The sequence below is a fragment of the Oncorhynchus clarkii genome, chromosome 4 (genome assembly GCF_045791955.1).
Source record: "Oncorhynchus clarkii lewisi isolate Uvic-CL-2024 chromosome 4, UVic_Ocla_1.0, whole genome shotgun sequence".
Lineage (NCBI taxonomy): Eukaryota > Metazoa > Chordata > Actinopteri > Salmoniformes > Salmonidae > Oncorhynchus > Oncorhynchus clarkii.
Genome location: NC_092150.1, coordinates 54,600,567 through 54,619,569, shown reverse-complemented (window position 1 = coordinate 54,619,569; position 19,003 = coordinate 54,600,567). Strand labels below are relative to the sequence as shown.

The following is a 19,003-nucleotide window of genomic DNA, read 5'->3' as shown; positions in this document are numbered from 1 at the left end:
CTATATATCTATTAATAAAGGTTATCAGCTTTTTTAAGTGAAATATTAGCTTTTGTCTGAAGCCGAAAAAGACAGGAAATTCAAAAGCTCATTTGACCTAACAAGGCTTTCATCTTTAGCAGTTTGAACTACTGCTCGAGTACTGTAGCTTTACTGATCTACTGTACTTCAACAGATGTACTCACATTGGATGGGTTGATTAGGATTCAAACCTTCTCTCAAATGGCCGAATACATGCTTTTAGAGTAGGTTTACCCCAATAATGTACTTGTAATGTAAACATATTTCAATCCCACTCCACTCATTTAAACGTTATGGGGAGGTTTTCCCAGACACAGATTAAGCCTAGTTCTGGACAAAAAATCCAGATCAATGGAAAATCTAAATTATTTAGGATCCAAGACTAGGTGTAATCTGTGTCTGCAAAACAGCTCCTTTACCCAACATTTGACCAAGCCTAATACATAAGTCTACTGAAACAAGGTAGTTGACAGCATTTGTACATACAGTATTTTGAAGCTATACATGGTTTATGTTCTTGTTATAAACAATGGAGTAATGCAACCTTATATTTTAGGTTATGATAGGGTAAGACAGTGTAATGGGTGCATGTTGGTGGCAGGCAAGTCAGGAGCAGGAGAATCGAACTTGGTATAAATGGAGTGGTTTAATAAACTTAACAAAACTCCAAAACCAAAATTACAGAATAAATAAAAAGTGGGTACAAAACCCGTTGCGCACCAACACATAATACATAAACATACAATCAAACAATCTCCGACAAGGACAAGAGTTGTAAACAGGTTTAAATACACAACGTGTTCCAACCAATCGACAATGAAAAATGGATCACTGACGTCGACCACCGAACACCGCCCGAACAAGACTTCGGCGGAAGTCGTGACAGGCAGTTGCGCTGTGCACTTGAGACATTTATAAGTTATAGTATTTAAAGGGTACATTTGCAATTGCTTAATATATATTTTTACTTTAAAATGATTTACACACACCCATTGCTTCTTTAAGAATATAACTTGTATAATAAATGCCTCATGAGCTTAGTCCGATTGTCATATCCTATCAGAACCCAAAAATATATGCTTGTTCTACTCAATTGTTTGTTAACAATGTCATTAGAAACCAACACTGTTTAGCCTCGGAATATGGTTAAAATGTTCATTTTGTATCCATAGAGCTATCGATGAATTTGAGTGGTTACATTAATATTATTATTACTTCTCCACCACCAATTCTTTCGCTTTTTACCAAAACAGTGGTGGGGTGTTGGCTTTGTTGTTGTTTGAACTGCAGATTGATCCTTGAAGAACCAATGGGTATGTCAAGCTTAGGAACGTTGAACAGAATCCCAGATGGCAGATTGCGTGTGTCTTACACAGACATGTTTACATTAACTGGTACATTGATGGTGTAAACCTACTCTAAGAGTATGTATTAAGCTGTTTGAAAGAAGGTTGAATCCTAATCAACCCATCCAATATGAGTCCATCTGTTGTTGAAGTAAAGCTACAGTACTCTAGCAGTAGTCAAGCTGCTTATAATGAAAGCCGTGTTAGTGCATAGTTCAAATTAGCTTTTGAATTGCCAGTCTTTTTTTCGACTTCAAACAAAAGCTAATATTTCACTTAAAACATCGTTTTTTGTATTAATTTGCAGGGTTTTTTCCCCAGAAGAGCTGATAATAGTCCTGCCACCAAACATTATTACTATGCATTCTAACTATTTGAAATATATTTGTATTTGTAAAATACTTCAGTAAAAAAAATCAAAGTTTATTTGTCACGTGCTGCAAAAAAATAAATTAATTACCTTTATTTAACCAGGTAGGCAAGTTGAGAACAAGTTCTCCTTTACAATTGCGACCTGGCCAAGATAAAGCAAAGCAGTTTGACACATACAACGACACAGAGTTACACATGGAGTAAAACAAACATCCAGTCAATAATACAGTAGAAAAATAAGTCTATCTACAATGTGAGCAGGTGAGATAAGGGAGGTAAAGGCAAAAAAAGGCCATGGTGGCGAAGTAAATACAATATAGCAAGTAAAACACTGGAATAGTTTTTTTTGCGGTGGAAGAATGTGCAAAGTAGAGAGAAATTATGGGTTGCAAAGGAACAAAATAAATAAATACAGTAGGGAAAGGGGTTGTTGTTTGGGCTAAATTATAGCTGGGCTATGTACAGGTGCAGTAATCTGTGAGCTGCTCTGACAGCTGGTGCTTAAAGCTAGTGAGGGGGATAAGTGTTTCCAGTTTCAGAGATTTGTGTAGTTCGTTCCAGTCATTGGCAGCAGAGAACTAGGAGGAGAGGCGGCCAAATGAAGAATTGGTTTTGGGGGTGACCAGAGAGATATACCTGCTGGAGCGTGTGCTACAGGTGGGTGCTGCTATTGTGACCAGCGAGCTGAGATAAAGGGGGACTTTACCTAGCAGGGTCTTGTAGATGACCTGGAGCCAGTGGGTTTGGCGACGAGTATGAAGCGAGGGCCAGCCAACGAGAGCGTACAGGTCGCAGTGGTGGGTAGTATATGGGGCTTTGGTGACAAAACGGATGGCACTGTGATAGACTGCATCCAATTTATTGAGTAGGGTATTGGAGGCTATTTTGTAAATTACATCGTCGAGGATTGGTAGGATGGTCAGTTTTACAGGGGTATGTTTGGCAGCATGAGTGAAGGATGCTTTGTTGCGAAATAGGAAGCCAATTCTAAATTTAACTTTGGATTGGAGATGTTTGATGTGAGTCTGGAAAGAGAGTTTACAGTCTAACCAGACATCTAGGTATTTGTAGTTGTCCACATATTCTAAGTCAGAGCCGTCCAGAGTAGTGATGTTGGACAGGCGGGCAGGTGCAGGCAGCGATCGGTTGAAGAGCATGCATTTAGTTTTACTTGTATTTAAGAGCAATTGGAGGCCACGGAAGGAGAGTTGTATGGCATTGAAGCTCGCCTGGAGTGTTGTTAACACAGTGTCCAAAGAAGGGCCAGAAGTATACAGAATGGTGTCGTCTGTGTAGAGGTGGATCATATTTATAATGACGGCCTACCCCGGTCAAACCCTAACCAGGACTACGCAGGGCCAATTGTGCACCCCCCTATGGGACAGCTGATCATCCTCATCCGTGTAACAACACCTGCACAGGATCAGTACATCCGAACATAACACCTGCAGGACAGGTACAGGATGGCAACAACAACTGCCTGAGTTACCCCAGGAACGCGCACAATCCCTCCATCAGTGCTCAGACTGTCCGCAATAGGCTGAGAGAGACTGGACTGAGGGCTTGTAGGCCTATTTTAAACAGGTCCTCACCAGACATCGCCAGCAACAACGTTGCCTATGGGCACAAACTCACCGTCGCTGGACCAGACAGTACTGGCAAAAAGTGCTCTTCACTGACGAGTCGCGGTTTTGTCTCACCAGGGGTGATGGTCGGATTCGCGTTTATCGTCGAAGGAATGAGTGTTACACTGAGGCCTGTACAATGCAGCGGGATCGATTTGGTGGAGGTGGGTCTGTCATGGTCTGGGGCGGTGTGTCACAGCATCATCGGACTGAGCATGTCATTTCAGGCAATCTCAACGCTGTGCGTTACAGGGAAGAAAACCTCCTCCCTCAATTGGTACCCTTCCTGCACGCTCATACTGACATGACCCTCCAGCATGACAATGCCACCAGCTATACTGCTTGTTCTGTGCGTGATTTCCTGCAAGACTGGAATGTCAGTGTTCTGCCATGGCCAGCGAACAGCCCAGATCTCAATCCCATTGAGCACATCTGGGACCTGTTGGATCGGAGGGTGAGGGTTAGGGCCATTCCCCCTAGAAATGTCCGGGAACTTGCAGGTGCCTTGGTGGAAGAGTGGGGTAACATCTCACAGCAAGAACTGGCAAATCTGGTGCACTCCATGAGGAGGAGATGCACTGCAGTACTTAATGCAGCTCTCAGTTGTTGAATCTTATGTTCATACAAATATTTACACATGTTGAGTTTGCTGAAAATAAATGCAGTTGACAGTGAGAGGAAGTTTCTTATTTTGCTGAGTTTAGATGGGTGTACCTAATAAACTGAGTGTATTTCATGATGTGTAACGTGTGCAATGATGTGCCAAATCTTGATTTAGTGGACTATTATAGGGCAAGCATAGGAATAAGTTGCCTCAATATTTGTAACCATAGGTTATATCTGTCTAGGAGCTGATCCGTCATCAGTTTTGTAGAATAATTATCATGTTAAGGCAGCAATCAGCAGTAGAAACAATAAGAAAGCCGTCACCCCACCCCTGATTCAACGGAGGTATGTGGCTGGAGAAATGTAACCTTGCTATGGATGCAAGTTATCCATGATAACAAAATGAGAGTTTTAACCATATTTTGAGTCTATATAGTGTTTGTTTACATATGTTGGGTTCTGATAGGGTACGACAGCTACCGCATCTATAAGTTATATTCTTCAAGAATCAATGGGTGCATATCATTAATTTTATAAGTCCAAAAATGGTAGTAGCAACTGCTGATTGCCACTAAGGTTAGATGGAGAATGGTAATCTGAGAGCAGTGCTTCCTTTCTTTTGAGCCTATCGGAATGGACACACAACTCAATGACCCACTTAGCGAACATTTTCTCTGCATGGTGTTTTGGAAAATGCATGTTACATCTTTCGGCTGTTGTAGGAAAGATGCATTGTTAAAACAGTGGTAAGTCTAAATTCCATCGTTATCGGGAAACCGGCCCTGGCGATCTTCGGTCTTCTTCGGCAATGCCACACCGTTAACAACTAGCTACAGGCTTGCTAGTTAGCTTTACATTCCTCCTCCTAGTAGCCAATAATAGTTTTTCCTGTCAGCAAACACGTCTAGGTCCTAAAAGTTATGACGTTAGTTAACTAGCCAGTTATGTAGCCAGCTAGCTAGCTATTTATGATTATACATTGCTTTGATCTAGCTAGTTAACTTCATCCACCAGAGAGACATTCAGGTCTTAGCTACGATTCCTAGCTAGTTGTCTAATGTTAGTTGTAAACAGCCGGGTTGAGTTCCTATTTTTTTAAGTACTTGAAGAGATTAATAAATAGCTAATTAACATTGGTATTAGAAAGTTATATTTGTTTCTAGCAGTCTAGATCTGATATGAAGTTTTTTGTAATAGTTTCCTAGATCAAGGATATCGATATCCACCTTTTATCTATCTACACATTTGAAAATACAGTACAACCCCCTATCAAAGTAAGTACAGAACACATTTTTTGTTGTTGTACATTTACACAATTTTCTCAATATTGTAATAACATGATGTTCTACTGGAAACCTGCCTTTATCTACGTACGTGGGTGTGTGTAAGAATGTGTACATCTCCCACCAATGTGACACCCCTAGGTTCGAGCCAGCTATGAGAAGTTTCTGGAGGAGGTGACCCACTACACCCCTGGCTATATGGAGGAGATGGAGTCTATCTTTGACCAACCACAGATGAAGGAGAGGAATAGGATGACTAACAATGAGAGGTAGGCTACTCCTGCAGTCAGACTGTTACTAGGAGGGTGGATGTGAGTGTACAAACTGAGCTGGTGTAAGAACACACACAGACCGGCCATGCTCACTGACGCACACAGCGGGCTAATGGAAGTCAATGGGAATGTACTGTAATATGCGATGATGTAGACGTATTATCAGTTAGTCTAATGTAGTGGACGGTGTTACAAGCTAATGTAGCAAACTGTATAACAGTAGTGTATGGTCAAACAATGTGACCATTATTAGAGACTGCTGGAGGGTAATATACTGGACCGGCCTATCTTGTTGTTCAATGGAGTCTAATGAAACCTCTCTTTCAGGAGTGGGCACCAAAAAAGTGAATAAGAGTTTACATACACTTAGGTTGGAGTCATTAAAACTCATTTTCAACCACTGCACATATTTCTTGTTAACAAACTATAGTTTTGGCAAGTCGGTTAGGACATCTACTTTGTGCATGACACAAGTAATTTTTCCAACAATTGTTTACAGACAGATTATTTCACTTATAATTCACTGCCTCACAATTCCAGTGGGTCAGAAGTTTACATACACTAAGTTGACTGTGCCTTTAAACAGTTTGGAGAATTACAGAAACTGGCTTTAGAAGCTTCTGATATGCTAATTGACATACTTTGAGTCAATTTGAGATGTACCTGTGGATGTATTTCAAGGCCTACCTTCAAACACAGTGCCTCTTTGCTTGACATCATGAGAAAATAAAAATAAAACAGCCAAGACCTCAGAAAAAAATTGTAGACCTCCACACGTCTGGTTCATCCTTGCGAGCAATTTCCAAATGCCTGAAGGCACCACGTTCATCTGTGCAAGCAATAGTATGCGAGTATAAACACGATGGGATCACGCGGCCGTCATAACGCTCAGGAAGGAGACGCATTCTGTCTCCTAGAGATGAACGTACTTTGGTGCGAAAAGTGCAAATCAACCCCAGAACAACAGCAAAGGACCCTGTGAAGATACTGAAGGAAACAGGTACAAAAGTATCTATATCCACAGTAAAACGAGTCCTATATCAACATAACCTGAAAGGCCGCTCAGCATGGAAGAAGCCACTGCTCCAAACCCGCCATAAAAAAGCCAGACTACGGTTTGCAGTTGCAGATGGGGACAAAGATCGTACTTTTTGGAGAAATGTCCTCTGGTCTGATGAAACAAAAATAGAACTGTTTGGCCATAATGACCATCGTTATGTTTGGAGGAAAAAGTGGGGGCGGCTTGCAAGCCGAAGAACACCATCCCAACCGTGAAGCACCGGGGTGGCAGCATCATGTTGTGGCGGTGCTTTTCTGCAGGAGGGACTGGTGCACTTCACAAAATAGATGGCCCCATGAGGCAGGAAAATGATGTGGATATATTGAAGCAACATCTCACGACATCCGTCTTGAAGTCGCAAATGGGTCTTCCAAATAGACAATGACCCCAAGCATACTTCCAAAGTTGTGAAAAAACGTATTAAGGAAAACAAAGTCAAGGTATTGGAGTGGCCATCATAAAGCCCTGACCTCAATCCCATCCCAAAATTCACCCAACCTATTGTGGGAAGCTTGTGGAAGGCTACCCAAAATGTTTGCCCCAAGTTAAACAATTTAAAAGCAATGCTACCAAATACTAATTGAATATATGTAAACTGCTGACCCACTGGGAATGTGATGAAAGAAATAAAAACTGAAATAAATAATTCTCTATTATTCTGACATTTCACATTATTAAAGTTAGGTGATCCTAACTGACCTAAAACACGGAATTTCTACTAGGTTTAAATGTCAGGAATTGTGAAAAACTGAGTTTAAATGTAGTTGGCTAAGGTGTATGTAAACTTCCGACTTCAACTGTACATTAGCATAGGCTATGCTGCAGCAAATGTAGATCTACCTTTCACATTGCAATGATGAGATCATAGATCCACAAACTGACATGGGCTGTCGGTCCCCACCCTGAGCATTGATGATTCATCATGCAGTGACCAGAGAGAAGGCCCTAGAGAATCCACATTTAGACTCCCAGGCTCCTAGGCTCCCATCATGTGGACATGATCCAACTCTGTGAACACATTGATAATATACAATGGATGTTTGTTACATGTGCCTGTTTGCTTTCTTTGCCAACCACAAGCATGTAGGTTCGATATGAGAGCATTGCTTGGTTTTTAAAAAGTTTCAATGATGCTACCTTTTACAAACAAAGTAATTGTGACACCATTTATGTTTTTCAGGTGATTCTCTACAGGACTCTATTCCTCGGAATGCAATTAGTTTAATCAGGTGTGTTAGCTGGGGTAGTGGAAAAAGTGTGACACCAGTCAGGCCCCCGAGGGCTGGAGTACCACGTTGAGGATGACCAGATCGATTTGGAACCTACAGACTCGACACAAGATCCAGCTTGATCTGATACAGGGCTCTCCTGGAGCGTAACCGTCTCGTAGGTTTTGTCCAACCCTTATCCAGTGTACCTGATTCTAATAACTAACTGGTTGATAAGCTATAGGAGTGTAACTGTCCAGCAGATCTGAACCTCCACCTAGTCCCCACACCCTCTTCTCTTGTATTCTCAACCCCTCTACTATAGCTGTCAGTGGGGATTGGACTGAGAGGGATGTAAAGACAGCTTGCAGCTACCACATTTACAATGTGCTTCATTCACCATTACATCATAATTTAAAATAAAGTGAATCATATTTGTTTAATGTTCTTGTTTGTTTGTGCTAAGGAGGTCCAGTAGGTTAAAAATATGAATGGTACTGATGACTGTATTACAATCATCTTGGTATGGTTGACTTGAGGGAAATATTGTATTCTTGTATTGTAATATTTTCTGTTGCTGCTCTCATCACCTGTTGCTTGCATTTCAATAGCTAAGTATTACACACAGGGGCGCCTCTTTCCTTTTAGGGAACCTTAGCAAGATTTGGTTGTGGCCCCCCCCACCTACATCTTACATTTGTTGTTTAGCAGATGCTCTTATCCTGAGTGACATACATGAGCAGTTAAGTCCCTTGCTCCTGCTCAAGGGCACATCAACAGATTATTTACCTAGTGTGCTCAGGGATTTAGGGGAATGGGAGACAAAGGGCTGTGAGAAATAGGTTTAATCCTAGACACATGAAAAGTGGGATGGGTACGGGGCAACAGAAGAAGAACAGCAGAGGACCTAAGAATCTTGGAGATGGGGAAAGGGCCGATAAAACGGGTGGACAGTTTGCAGGACTCTACCCGGAGGGGCAGATCCCAAGTGGACAGCCAGGGGTCCTGTGGCTGTCCGCCTGTCATCGATTCCTGGAGGTGGTTGTGGTGTCTTGACTATCATCAATGTGTTCGACTGTTATCTTATACAATAATTACATACCACATTCAATTATTACACTAGTTAAGTAGTAATCTGGGGCACCACGGGAAAGGTTATTTAACGAGTTACTATCTCCTGACTAAACTCTAAAGATATAAATATCTCTTACATCAGTCAATTAATACATTTTTATTTACCTTAAGTCTCATTCTGAATGTCGAAAAACCCTTGGATATCTGCACGAACCCAAACATAAATGATGAATCAGCGATATACAAATTGGCTAAATTTATTTATTTACTAACTAAATAATCACACAGAATTACATAAACACAAAAACAAGATAGCTTACACGTGGTATGGTTGGTTACTAACACTATGCAATGAAAGGTCCCTAGTGGACAAAACCAATATGATGGCTTGTTACACAAAATGTCGGATTCAAACGAGAAAGAAAGGGGGAGACAAAGGACTTCCACTAAATACAGCTGATACCTATGCTCATTGGAATACGAATACACATGAATGGTCACTCTTTCAAAATAATTGCAATGTACATATTTACATGTGTATGGCTTTGCTGTCTCTGTTTGAAACAGTCGATCCATCTACTGGGAGTACTTCAACAGAAAGCCTCTGGTTGTCCACCATGCCCTTTGCAGTTGTAGGTTTCGGAGTGTCTGTGAGAACGGATCCTCCATAGGTCTACCCCGCATTGTTCAGCAGGCTCTGTTCATTAGAATAGAGGTATCTATGGTGGTGAGAGTAAATTGTTCTTTGTCTTCTCGTCTTTGGTCGAGTTTACTAGACTAAAGTACTTCAACTAGACTAAAGTACTACTTAACTAACTAGCTGCGGACTGAATGTTCCTGTGTAGTCGTCTTCTTTGAGAGTTTCAGAGTTTCTAACCATTCCGTACCTTTCAGCTCACACTGTCGGTCACGCTGGTCTAATGTAGAGCTAGAACCATTTAAACACGCCCATAGCAACCTGGCAATTAACTGGTCTCTAGAGATTTAAATTCCTACCATTTCTACGTGCAGCCACACTCCACATTTTTCTGGTCTCATAGTCTAACCATTCGTGTCATCCTGTTCAACACAGCCCGCCTGTTTGGTCTTTAGTCTTGTAGTTTTCTTAACCATTTGTAACATATTCAGCTGGTGCTGCACTTAACTGGTCTATAGAGAGTTCTTCAGCGGGTCCTTTTAAACACTTGGGGGAAAAGGGTGTTCCAATACGTTTTGGGTAATGTCTGTGGGCGTGGTTACTGACATGATAAACTTTACATGAAAAAACATTTTCTCATTTAGAAGGCCAAGATCACATTTCATCTTCTCACAAATAGTTTCATATGTAATCCTATAAGTTCCACAACATTTGGATGGGAAATATACACATTCAGAGAGACAGTTATGTTGTTATACTGTCCTTAATGAGATCCCAAAACAACAACTGATCTGACATAATTGGAACCAATGGACCATTCCAACTGTTTGGATTACAGAAATATTGCTTCATTATCCAATCTTGGATGTTACAGTACTACAAAATCTCTCTGTTGTAACAAAGAGATTTTTAACTTCCATTTCTGCGGGGTGCTGTATAGCGGACCTACTGTAACCTGATCCTTCATATCTTCACAGGAGAGTCTTGAGAAGAGCCGACTGGGCTCTCTTCCAGGTACGGCGACAGCGACAGATGAACATCTGGGCCGAGGGTATGCTGACCTCTTGCTCCGGGAAGAGCAGGGCTAATATCCCAGAGAACATTCAAAAGGCGAGAGACCAGTGGCTGAGCAAGAGAGGGTGTTGCGCGTATACTCTACCCACACGAGCGGCTGTCTCCAGGTGTTGGGATTGGCGGGGACCAGGTAGCGAAGAATCATCTCCGAGAGAACTCGGGGGACATCGGATCCACTTGGAAATGTGGGGTTCGGGGATTTCCGGGATTCCTCCCGGGGCGAGGTGGAAATCGAGGACGAATGTTGGCGACAGGGAACAGACTCCCTTTCCCTCCTATGTCCCCGTAGCCGCCCATCGATCCGTATTATCAAGGCTATGAGGGAGTCGAGGTCCAGGGGCAGCTCCCGGGCTGCGTGCTCTTCTTTAAATCACCTTCGATAATCCGTGAAGGAACACGTCGAACAGGGCTTCCGGGTTCCAGGCACTCTCAGCTGTCAACGTGCAGAAATCCACTGTGTAGTTTGCCACACTGCGGGAGCCTTGCAGAAGCTGGAGTAGCTTCCGGGCAGCCTCTCTCCCGGGCAATGGAGCATTGAAAAACCTTCTTTACCTCTGCAACGAACTCCTCCAGATTAAAGCATATGGCCGACTGTTGTTCCCGTACTGCCGTAGCCCAGGCGAGAGCCCTCCCGGACATCAGCGGGAAGGAGGAAGGCTGCAGCTGGATGATTAGGGAACACTGAGCGAGAAATGCCCGACAGGTGCCCGACTCTACATTGAAGCGCTCTGGGTGCAGACAGTGTCAAAGAAAGAAACGTTTATTTCTAACACAGGGGCAGGCAAATGACAGGTCAAAGGCAGGCAGGGGTCAGTAATCCAGAGAAGGTGCAAATGGTCCAGAACGGCAGGCAGGGTCAGGGCAGGGAGGGGTCAATAATCCAGAGAGGTGGGGCAAGGTATAGAATGGCAGGCAGGCTCAGGGCAGGCAGAAGGGTCAAAAGCAGGAAGGACTAGAAAACAGGAGCAAGAACAGACTGGAGCAGGGGAACAACCGCTGGTAGGTTTTACAAAACAAAACGAATTGGCAACAGACAAACAGAGAACACAGGGGATAATGAGGAAGATGGGTGACACCTGGAGCTAGGTGGAGACAAGCACAAAGACAGGTTTATCAGATCAGGGTGTGACTATGTTTGTATGAACCTTGATGTTTGCAACTCAGACCTCGGCAACAAAACAAAATATTCATTCAATCTTCCCCCTGCCAAAGAAAGCAAACAGTGTCGGATGTCTTCTAGCCGTTTTTCTGACCAGGCAAAATCATGCAGCAGCATCATTAATATGGATATACATGTCAATGTAAAACAGCTGAAGAAAATTAAAAGGGAATGTTAGCTGTCATTTCAGAGTTTGATGTAACTTGGTTAGCTTTTGTTAGCTGTTGTTTTCTAAAATCCCCATTGCACTCTGTTGTAGGGATAAAACCCTCAAGGTTTTTATAAACTGAGTGGTTGAGCACTGAATTCTGATTGGCTGACAGCCGTGGTATATCAGACTGTATACCATGGGTATGACAAAACATGTATTTTTTACTTCTCTATTTAAGTTGGTAACCAGTTTATAATAGCACTAAGCACCTCTGGGGTATGTGGTATATGACAAATATACCACGGCTAAGGGCTGTGTCCAAGCACTCCGCGTTGCGTTGCGTCATGGAAATCATGGAATCATGAATAATTTGAAGCTGAGAAGAATCAGGAGACTTCGAAAACTGGTTGGATCCTTGGTCTCAAGTTCACCACGTGACGGGCATGGTGGATGGGTATAATCCCATGACTCAGAAAGTTGTGTGTTTGATCTCAGTCAGGGAGGCTGTTTAAAAAAAAAATGTTTAGCCCTATCCCAAACATTAACCCTTACCTTAACCATTCGGAATGAGTGCCTAAACTTAACCTTTTAACTTTGAAATTTGATGTTTGGAGAAATAGAACGATATAGGGCAACGGGAGAAACAAAAACACATCTAATTCTGCTTGAGTCTGTGAGAGCTTGTTGAACCAATCATCCAATCAAGGTCTCTATAACAGTCAGAGATCAGAAAGGCGCTCAATACTTTTGAGCAGAGTAGATGAGAATATGACGGATAGTGATAGATGAAATGAAGAAAGATGGAGATGGAAGGAGGGGGGTGTAGAGGGAAGCATAGGATCCAATAGTAAACTGTCTTATGAACAAAAGCCTCTGTGGCGCCTCTTTTACACACACTCAGGTATGCATTCACACATGTACTCGCAATCACACAATCACACACACGATCCACTCAGCACCAACAAATTGAGAAAAAAGACTGAAGAAGTTAAATAATCACATTATAAAAACACTAACACAAAAAAAAAAAAAAAAAAAAAAACACTAAAAACAAAAAAACACTAAAAACAAAACACTAAAACACTAACATGAAATATAAATAAAAACCCCAGTAAGCATTAATCGGGTATTGGCTGCGTCAGAGGGAGACTGCGTGTAGTAGCTGCCTAGGACGTTGAAGTGTTATGCTCTGGAATAGGGAGAGGAGAGGGAGGCAGCAGTCCTACTCGGTAACCTCGGAGTGATTACTTTTCCTTCGATCACTGAGGCTCCCGCTGTGTCCCAATACGCTGTTGCTAATTCCAGCGTTCTCCCACTGTCTGCGGATTTGGGGAGTTGGCACACGCATATGGACACACACACACACACACACACACACACTGTGAATCCCCTACCGGGCTCTTCTGTTTACATACACCATTTATGACACATACACACAGTGGTTATTCATCAGAATCAACGGGAGCTCTGCTCCTCCGGAACACAATGCCCAGTGTCACCAACGCCTTGTAGTGTTGTAATGCCCGCTTGAGAACAAGATGCTAATTCTGTAGCCTGTCCAAGATACTCTGAGGATTAGCGATGAATAGGAGGATGGAGGACTTACATGACAGGTTATGCTCATAAACTAAAGAGGCCAACAAGTTGATCCCCATACCCACACAGCAAATTGGTCTGTGTAAAAATGTTGGCTTTGAGGTAAAAGGATTCTAGTGGCGTTAACACCAGTGGGATTGAAATTGACGAAGTGTTATTTGAATCACAGTGGAATCAACACCACATGGCGTTGTTGTTACTCGACTGAGTGAAAAAAACTTCACTCTGAGTGGAAAAGACATGGGAGGGGCCTCAATATCATATTTCCCAGCATGCTTTGTTGCAGATTGCTTTTTAGAATAGTTTGTTTTAATATCTTTGTTTCTGCATGCATTGATTGATTAAATGATCTTATACTACACAAAGATAAATAACATACATTTCTCTAAACTAATCCAATCTGTAAATGGCGGAACTTATTTCACCCGTTATTGAGATTGTGTTTCCAGTTCATTTTAAAACATTTTTTTATATATTTTTTTATTTTACCTTTATTTAACTAAGCAAGTCAGTTAAGAACAGTTCTTATTTACAATGATGGCCTACCCCCGCCAAACCTGGATAACGCTGGGCCAATTGTGCGCAGTTGAATGGGACTCCCAATCACGGCTGGATGTGATACAGCCTGGATATGAACGAGGAACTGTAGTGATGCCTCTTGCTCTGAGATACAGTGCCTTAGACCGCTGTGCCACTAGGTAGTCTCATTTATCATTCTTCCCTACCTTGGCAGTCATTCTGACTGCAGATTGCAGGTGAATAATAGTTCCAATTGTTGGATATTCTAACTGTCTGGATTCCAATAGGAATGATATCACACTTCGCAAGTCAGCATAATGTGACTTGCTGATGTGGCCTGCCAACCAGGAGTTTCAGACCACTGTGTTAGGGTAAGACTATACGCTGTCCGGGTATGGTATTGTCAAGAACAGGAATGTATTGTCATCAAAAAAATTATAATGTTATGATAAAATATTTACTTAGGCACTCACTTGGTGAAGGACTGAAAACCAATGAATGCAACAATCATGTCTCTGTTACTAGTCATGGGTGGTACTGAAAAGGCACTCTAGGAAATAAATATACAAGTATGGCTTTACGTGCAACAGTGTTATAACAACACACAAAATGTTGTTACTGTAACCTCAGGTTTTAATTCCCTAACACTGAAAAAGTGTCATAGCATCAGCTGTAATACAGTTTAAATGTACTCTAAATCCGAATTTGCAACACCCACGGTGTTAGGGACCCAACACTCTTGGAGGCGTTAGTTTATCAACACATTGAAAAGTGTTAGTTTAACACTCCTTGAGATGGTCACATAATTTCTAAGAAAGGGTTCAATTTAACACTGTGGGGTGTTAAAATAATGATTGCAAATTTGCTGTGCACCATTGAATGCAAAATAATTGCCATTGAACAATACATTTTGACTTAAGATAAAATCAAATAAGATAATATTAATACTTTATTGATCCCCAAAGGGGAAATTTGTCAACATGCATTTATTCACTTAATAAGCCAATCTGATGCAAAAAAACATTATTTCTTTCTACATTTTCTGATCTCCTGTCCTTTTGGTCCCTGCAAGCTTCTCTGTGCCGGGACAGAATCGCATGAATAATGAAAGCATGAATAATGAGTAGTCTTTGAATTAATTAACCTCATAACAAATTCATTCACTCTATGACGTTTTATTTATACTGAACAAAAATATAAACAATTTGAATGTTTTTACTGAGTTAAAGTTCATATATGGAAATCAGTCAATTGAAATAAATTCATTAGGCCCTAATCTATGGATTTCACGAGGGGCGCTGTCTTGGTTTGGTCTGGGAGGGCATGGGCCCACCCACGTGTGAGCCAGGTCCGCCCACTGGGGAGTCAAGCCCAGTCAATCAGAATAAGTTTTAGCCACTAAAGGGCTTTATTACAGACAGAAATACTCCTTAGTTTCATCAGCTGGTCTCGGGTTGGCTGGTCTCGGATGATCCCACAGGTGAAGAAGCCGAAATATGGAGGTCCTGGGCTGGCGTGGTTACACGTGGTCTGCGGTTGTGAGGCTGGTGGGACGTACTGCCAAATTCTCTAAAACGATGTTGTAGACTGTTTACGGTAGACAAAATGCCAATTGCACGCTCCTTAAAAACTGTGGCATTGTGTTGTGTGACAAAACTGCACATTTTAGAGTGGACTTTTACTGTCCTATGTGACGATCATGCTGTTTAATCAGCTTCATGATATGCCACACCTGTCAGATGGGTGGATTGTCTTGGCAAAGGAGAAATGCTCACTAAAAGGGATGAGAAATAAGCTTTTTGTGCGTATGGACAATTTCTGGGATATTTTATTTCAGCTCATGAAACATGGGACCAACAATTTACATGCTGAGTTTATATTTTTTTGTTCAGTATATATAGTTTTTGATCATCTGATTTTCTGTCCTTTTTGTCCCCCGCAGGGTCTCCGTACCGGGACAAGATCACCATAGCAATCCTGCAACTGCAGGAAGAAGGGAAGTTGCACATGATGAAGGAGAAGTGGTGGAGGGGAAACGGCTGTCCGGAGGATGAGAAGAATAAGGAGGCCAGCGCTCTGGGGGTGCAGAACATCGGGGGCATCTTCATCGTGCTGGCCGCAGGGCTGGTCCTGTCGTTGTTCGTGGCCGTTGGGGAGGTCCTGTACAAGTCTAAACAGAACGCAGAGCTAGAGAAGGTGAGGTTTATGTATCCTTAAAGAGACTGTCAAATATTTATAACGTCTGCTGAAACATTATGTCTATCAGGGCTCTTCAACCCTGTTCCTGGAGAGCTACCTTCCTGTAGGTGTTTTGTTAATAAGTGCTCAGGGCTCCCAAGTGGCACAGCGGTCTAAGGCACCGCATCTCAGTGCAAGAGGTGTCACTCTTGCATGTATTCGTGTTGGGAAAGCTTCTCTGATAACAAATGACTTCACACTGGAAGAAGTTAAGCTACACTAAAGCACTCTTATGTAAAACTGAAATGACATAGACCACACATTGAAAGAACAGATCACTCTGGTTCTGGAGTCAGATGTTAACAGAATATGTAATTTAGCCTATTAAACACAAAAACTATGTTTCAATTCAGAATGTCTACTTCACCCATATTTTCTGTTATTTTTTCACACAAAAAGTAGTGTGTAGTTCCAGTAGTTAGCTACACCACTACATTGCAAAAAAAGTCATTAACTACTTAAAACACCACAAATATTTGATTTTTTTTTAGCGCCAGGCACCAAAGGCAGAAATGACATTTTTGGATCTACTTATAGATTTGGAGATTTGTTGGTATTTTGGTCCATTAATATGAAGTGTTTTCAAAAAGTAAACATAGAAATGTTAAAAACTTTATGAAAATGTACATTTTCTTTAGTTTATCATGACAAATGTTATAAACGGACATTTTGCTGGACCCCAGGAAGAGTAGCTGCTGCCTTGGCAGCATGGGGACCCAAAACAAAAAAAAGACCGTCAATGTATTTTAATGCATTTTAACCACTTTTCGTATATTGCACAAATCTGGCCTTTATGGAAGCGTGGCAAGAAGAAAGCCATTTCTTAAAGATATCCATAAAAAGTGTCGTTTAAAGTTTGCCACAAGCCACCTGGGAGACACACCAAACATGTGGAAGAAGGTGCTCTGGTCAGATGAAACCAAAATTGAACTTTTTGGCAACAATGCAAAACGTTATGTTTGGTGTAAAAGCAACACAGCTGAACACACCATCACCACTGTCAAACATGGTGGTGGCAGCATCATGGTTTGGGCCTGCTTTTCTTCAGCAGGGACAGGGAAGATGGTTAAAATTGATGGGAAGATGGATGGAGCCAAATACAGGACCATTCTGGAAGAAAACCTGATGGAGTCTGCAAAAAACCTGAGACTGGGACGGAGATTTGTCTTCCAACAAGACAATGATCCAAAACATAAAGCAAAATCTACAATGGAATGGTTCAAAAATAAACATATCCAGGTGTTAGAATGGCCAAGTCAAAGTCCAGACCTGAATCCAATCGAGAACTGTGGAAAGAACTGAAAACTGCTGTTCACAAATGCTCTCCATCCAACCTCACTGAGCTCGAGCTGTTTTGCAAGGAGGAATGGGAAAAAAATTCAGTCTCTCGATGTGCAAAACTGATAGAGACATACCCCAAGCGACTTACAGCTGTAATCGCAGCAAAAGGTGGCGCTACAAAGTATTAACTTAAGGGGGCTGAATAATTTTGCACGCCCAATTTTTCAGTTTTTGATTTGTTAAAAAAGTTTGAAATATCCAATAAATGTCGTTCCACTTCATGATTGTGTCCCACTTGTTGTTGATTCTTCACAAAAATATACAGTTTTATATCTTTATGTTTGAAGCCTGAAATGTGGCAAAAGGTTGCAAAGTTCAAGGGGGCCGAATACTTTCGCAAGGCACTGTAATTTAAACGCCCAATTCATAGAGAATGTTAGACTATATTTAGTGACTTACCATTTACCAGTGGGTTAGAGCATGATATTGACAACTCTAGCGTTGTTCTTGCATGGACCACATACTGTATACTGACTATATCTGTCAGTTACGGTTGCCAGTTCTGTCTGTATTTTGCTCCCAACCTCCTTCTCCACTCCTTCCCCCTCTTCAGCGCTCTTTCTGCAGTGCCATGCTGGAAGAGCTACGTGGCTCCCTGAAGTGCCAGCGGCGGCTCAAGCAGAAGCCGCAGCCACCAGTCATCGTCAAAACTGAGGAGGTCATCAACATGCACACATTTAATGACAGGAGACTGCCAGGCAAAGAGACCATGGCGTGATTGGGGTCGAAGGTCAAAAATAGCCCTGAAAAGGTCCAAAAACAGCCAGAAGATCTGGAGGGATTGAATGAACTTTAATGTAATGTTAACGTAACCTGAAACTATATTGCATTGGCCCCCAGCTTTGGTAGTATGGTAGACATGTTTCCTGTGGAAATGTAGATGTGTGGACATGACTGGAGATGATGCGTCACCTCATGGTGGCCAACAGTTTTCAAGAGGGACTTTTGCAGGGGGCAAGTTGAAGGATTGTGAGAATGATGGATCTTTGAGATGGATCTCGATAGGGACTCGAAGAGGAGAACTCAAAATGCAAGTCTGTTGAGACTGCCTTTGAGTTCACTTCACAGTCAGTGACTTTGCACACCCACACATGCACACACAGCTGTTCAGAGCATCACACTGTATCTTGAGGCCCCAAGAAATTATTTGGTTGTTTTTTTTCTGTTGATGTCAATTACACTTTTGTCAAATCTCCATGTGTGTGTGTGTGTCCAGTTGATTTTTAAAAAAGGAGCTCATATAACAGGTCGTTATGATAAGGAATGTTACAAAGTGCCACAATGTTGAATAAGAACTGTATGAAGAAAATAGAGATGATAATATGTTTTTATTTCATTTGTAATCATTGATTTGGCTTGACCTCCCTAATACTCATTGTTTATCTTCTGTAATGCGTTTATCGTGCCAAAGTTCGGGCGAC

General features: G+C 41.9%; 1 pseudogene; it reads left to right on the top strand.

Moving 5' to 3' along the window:
* The window catches only part of LOC139406953 (glutamate receptor ionotropic, kainate 2-like), a 189,213-nt pseudogene extending 170,885 nt beyond the window's left edge, over positions 1–18,328 (top strand).
* The last annotated feature ends 675 nt before the right edge of the window (positions 18,329–19,003 follow it).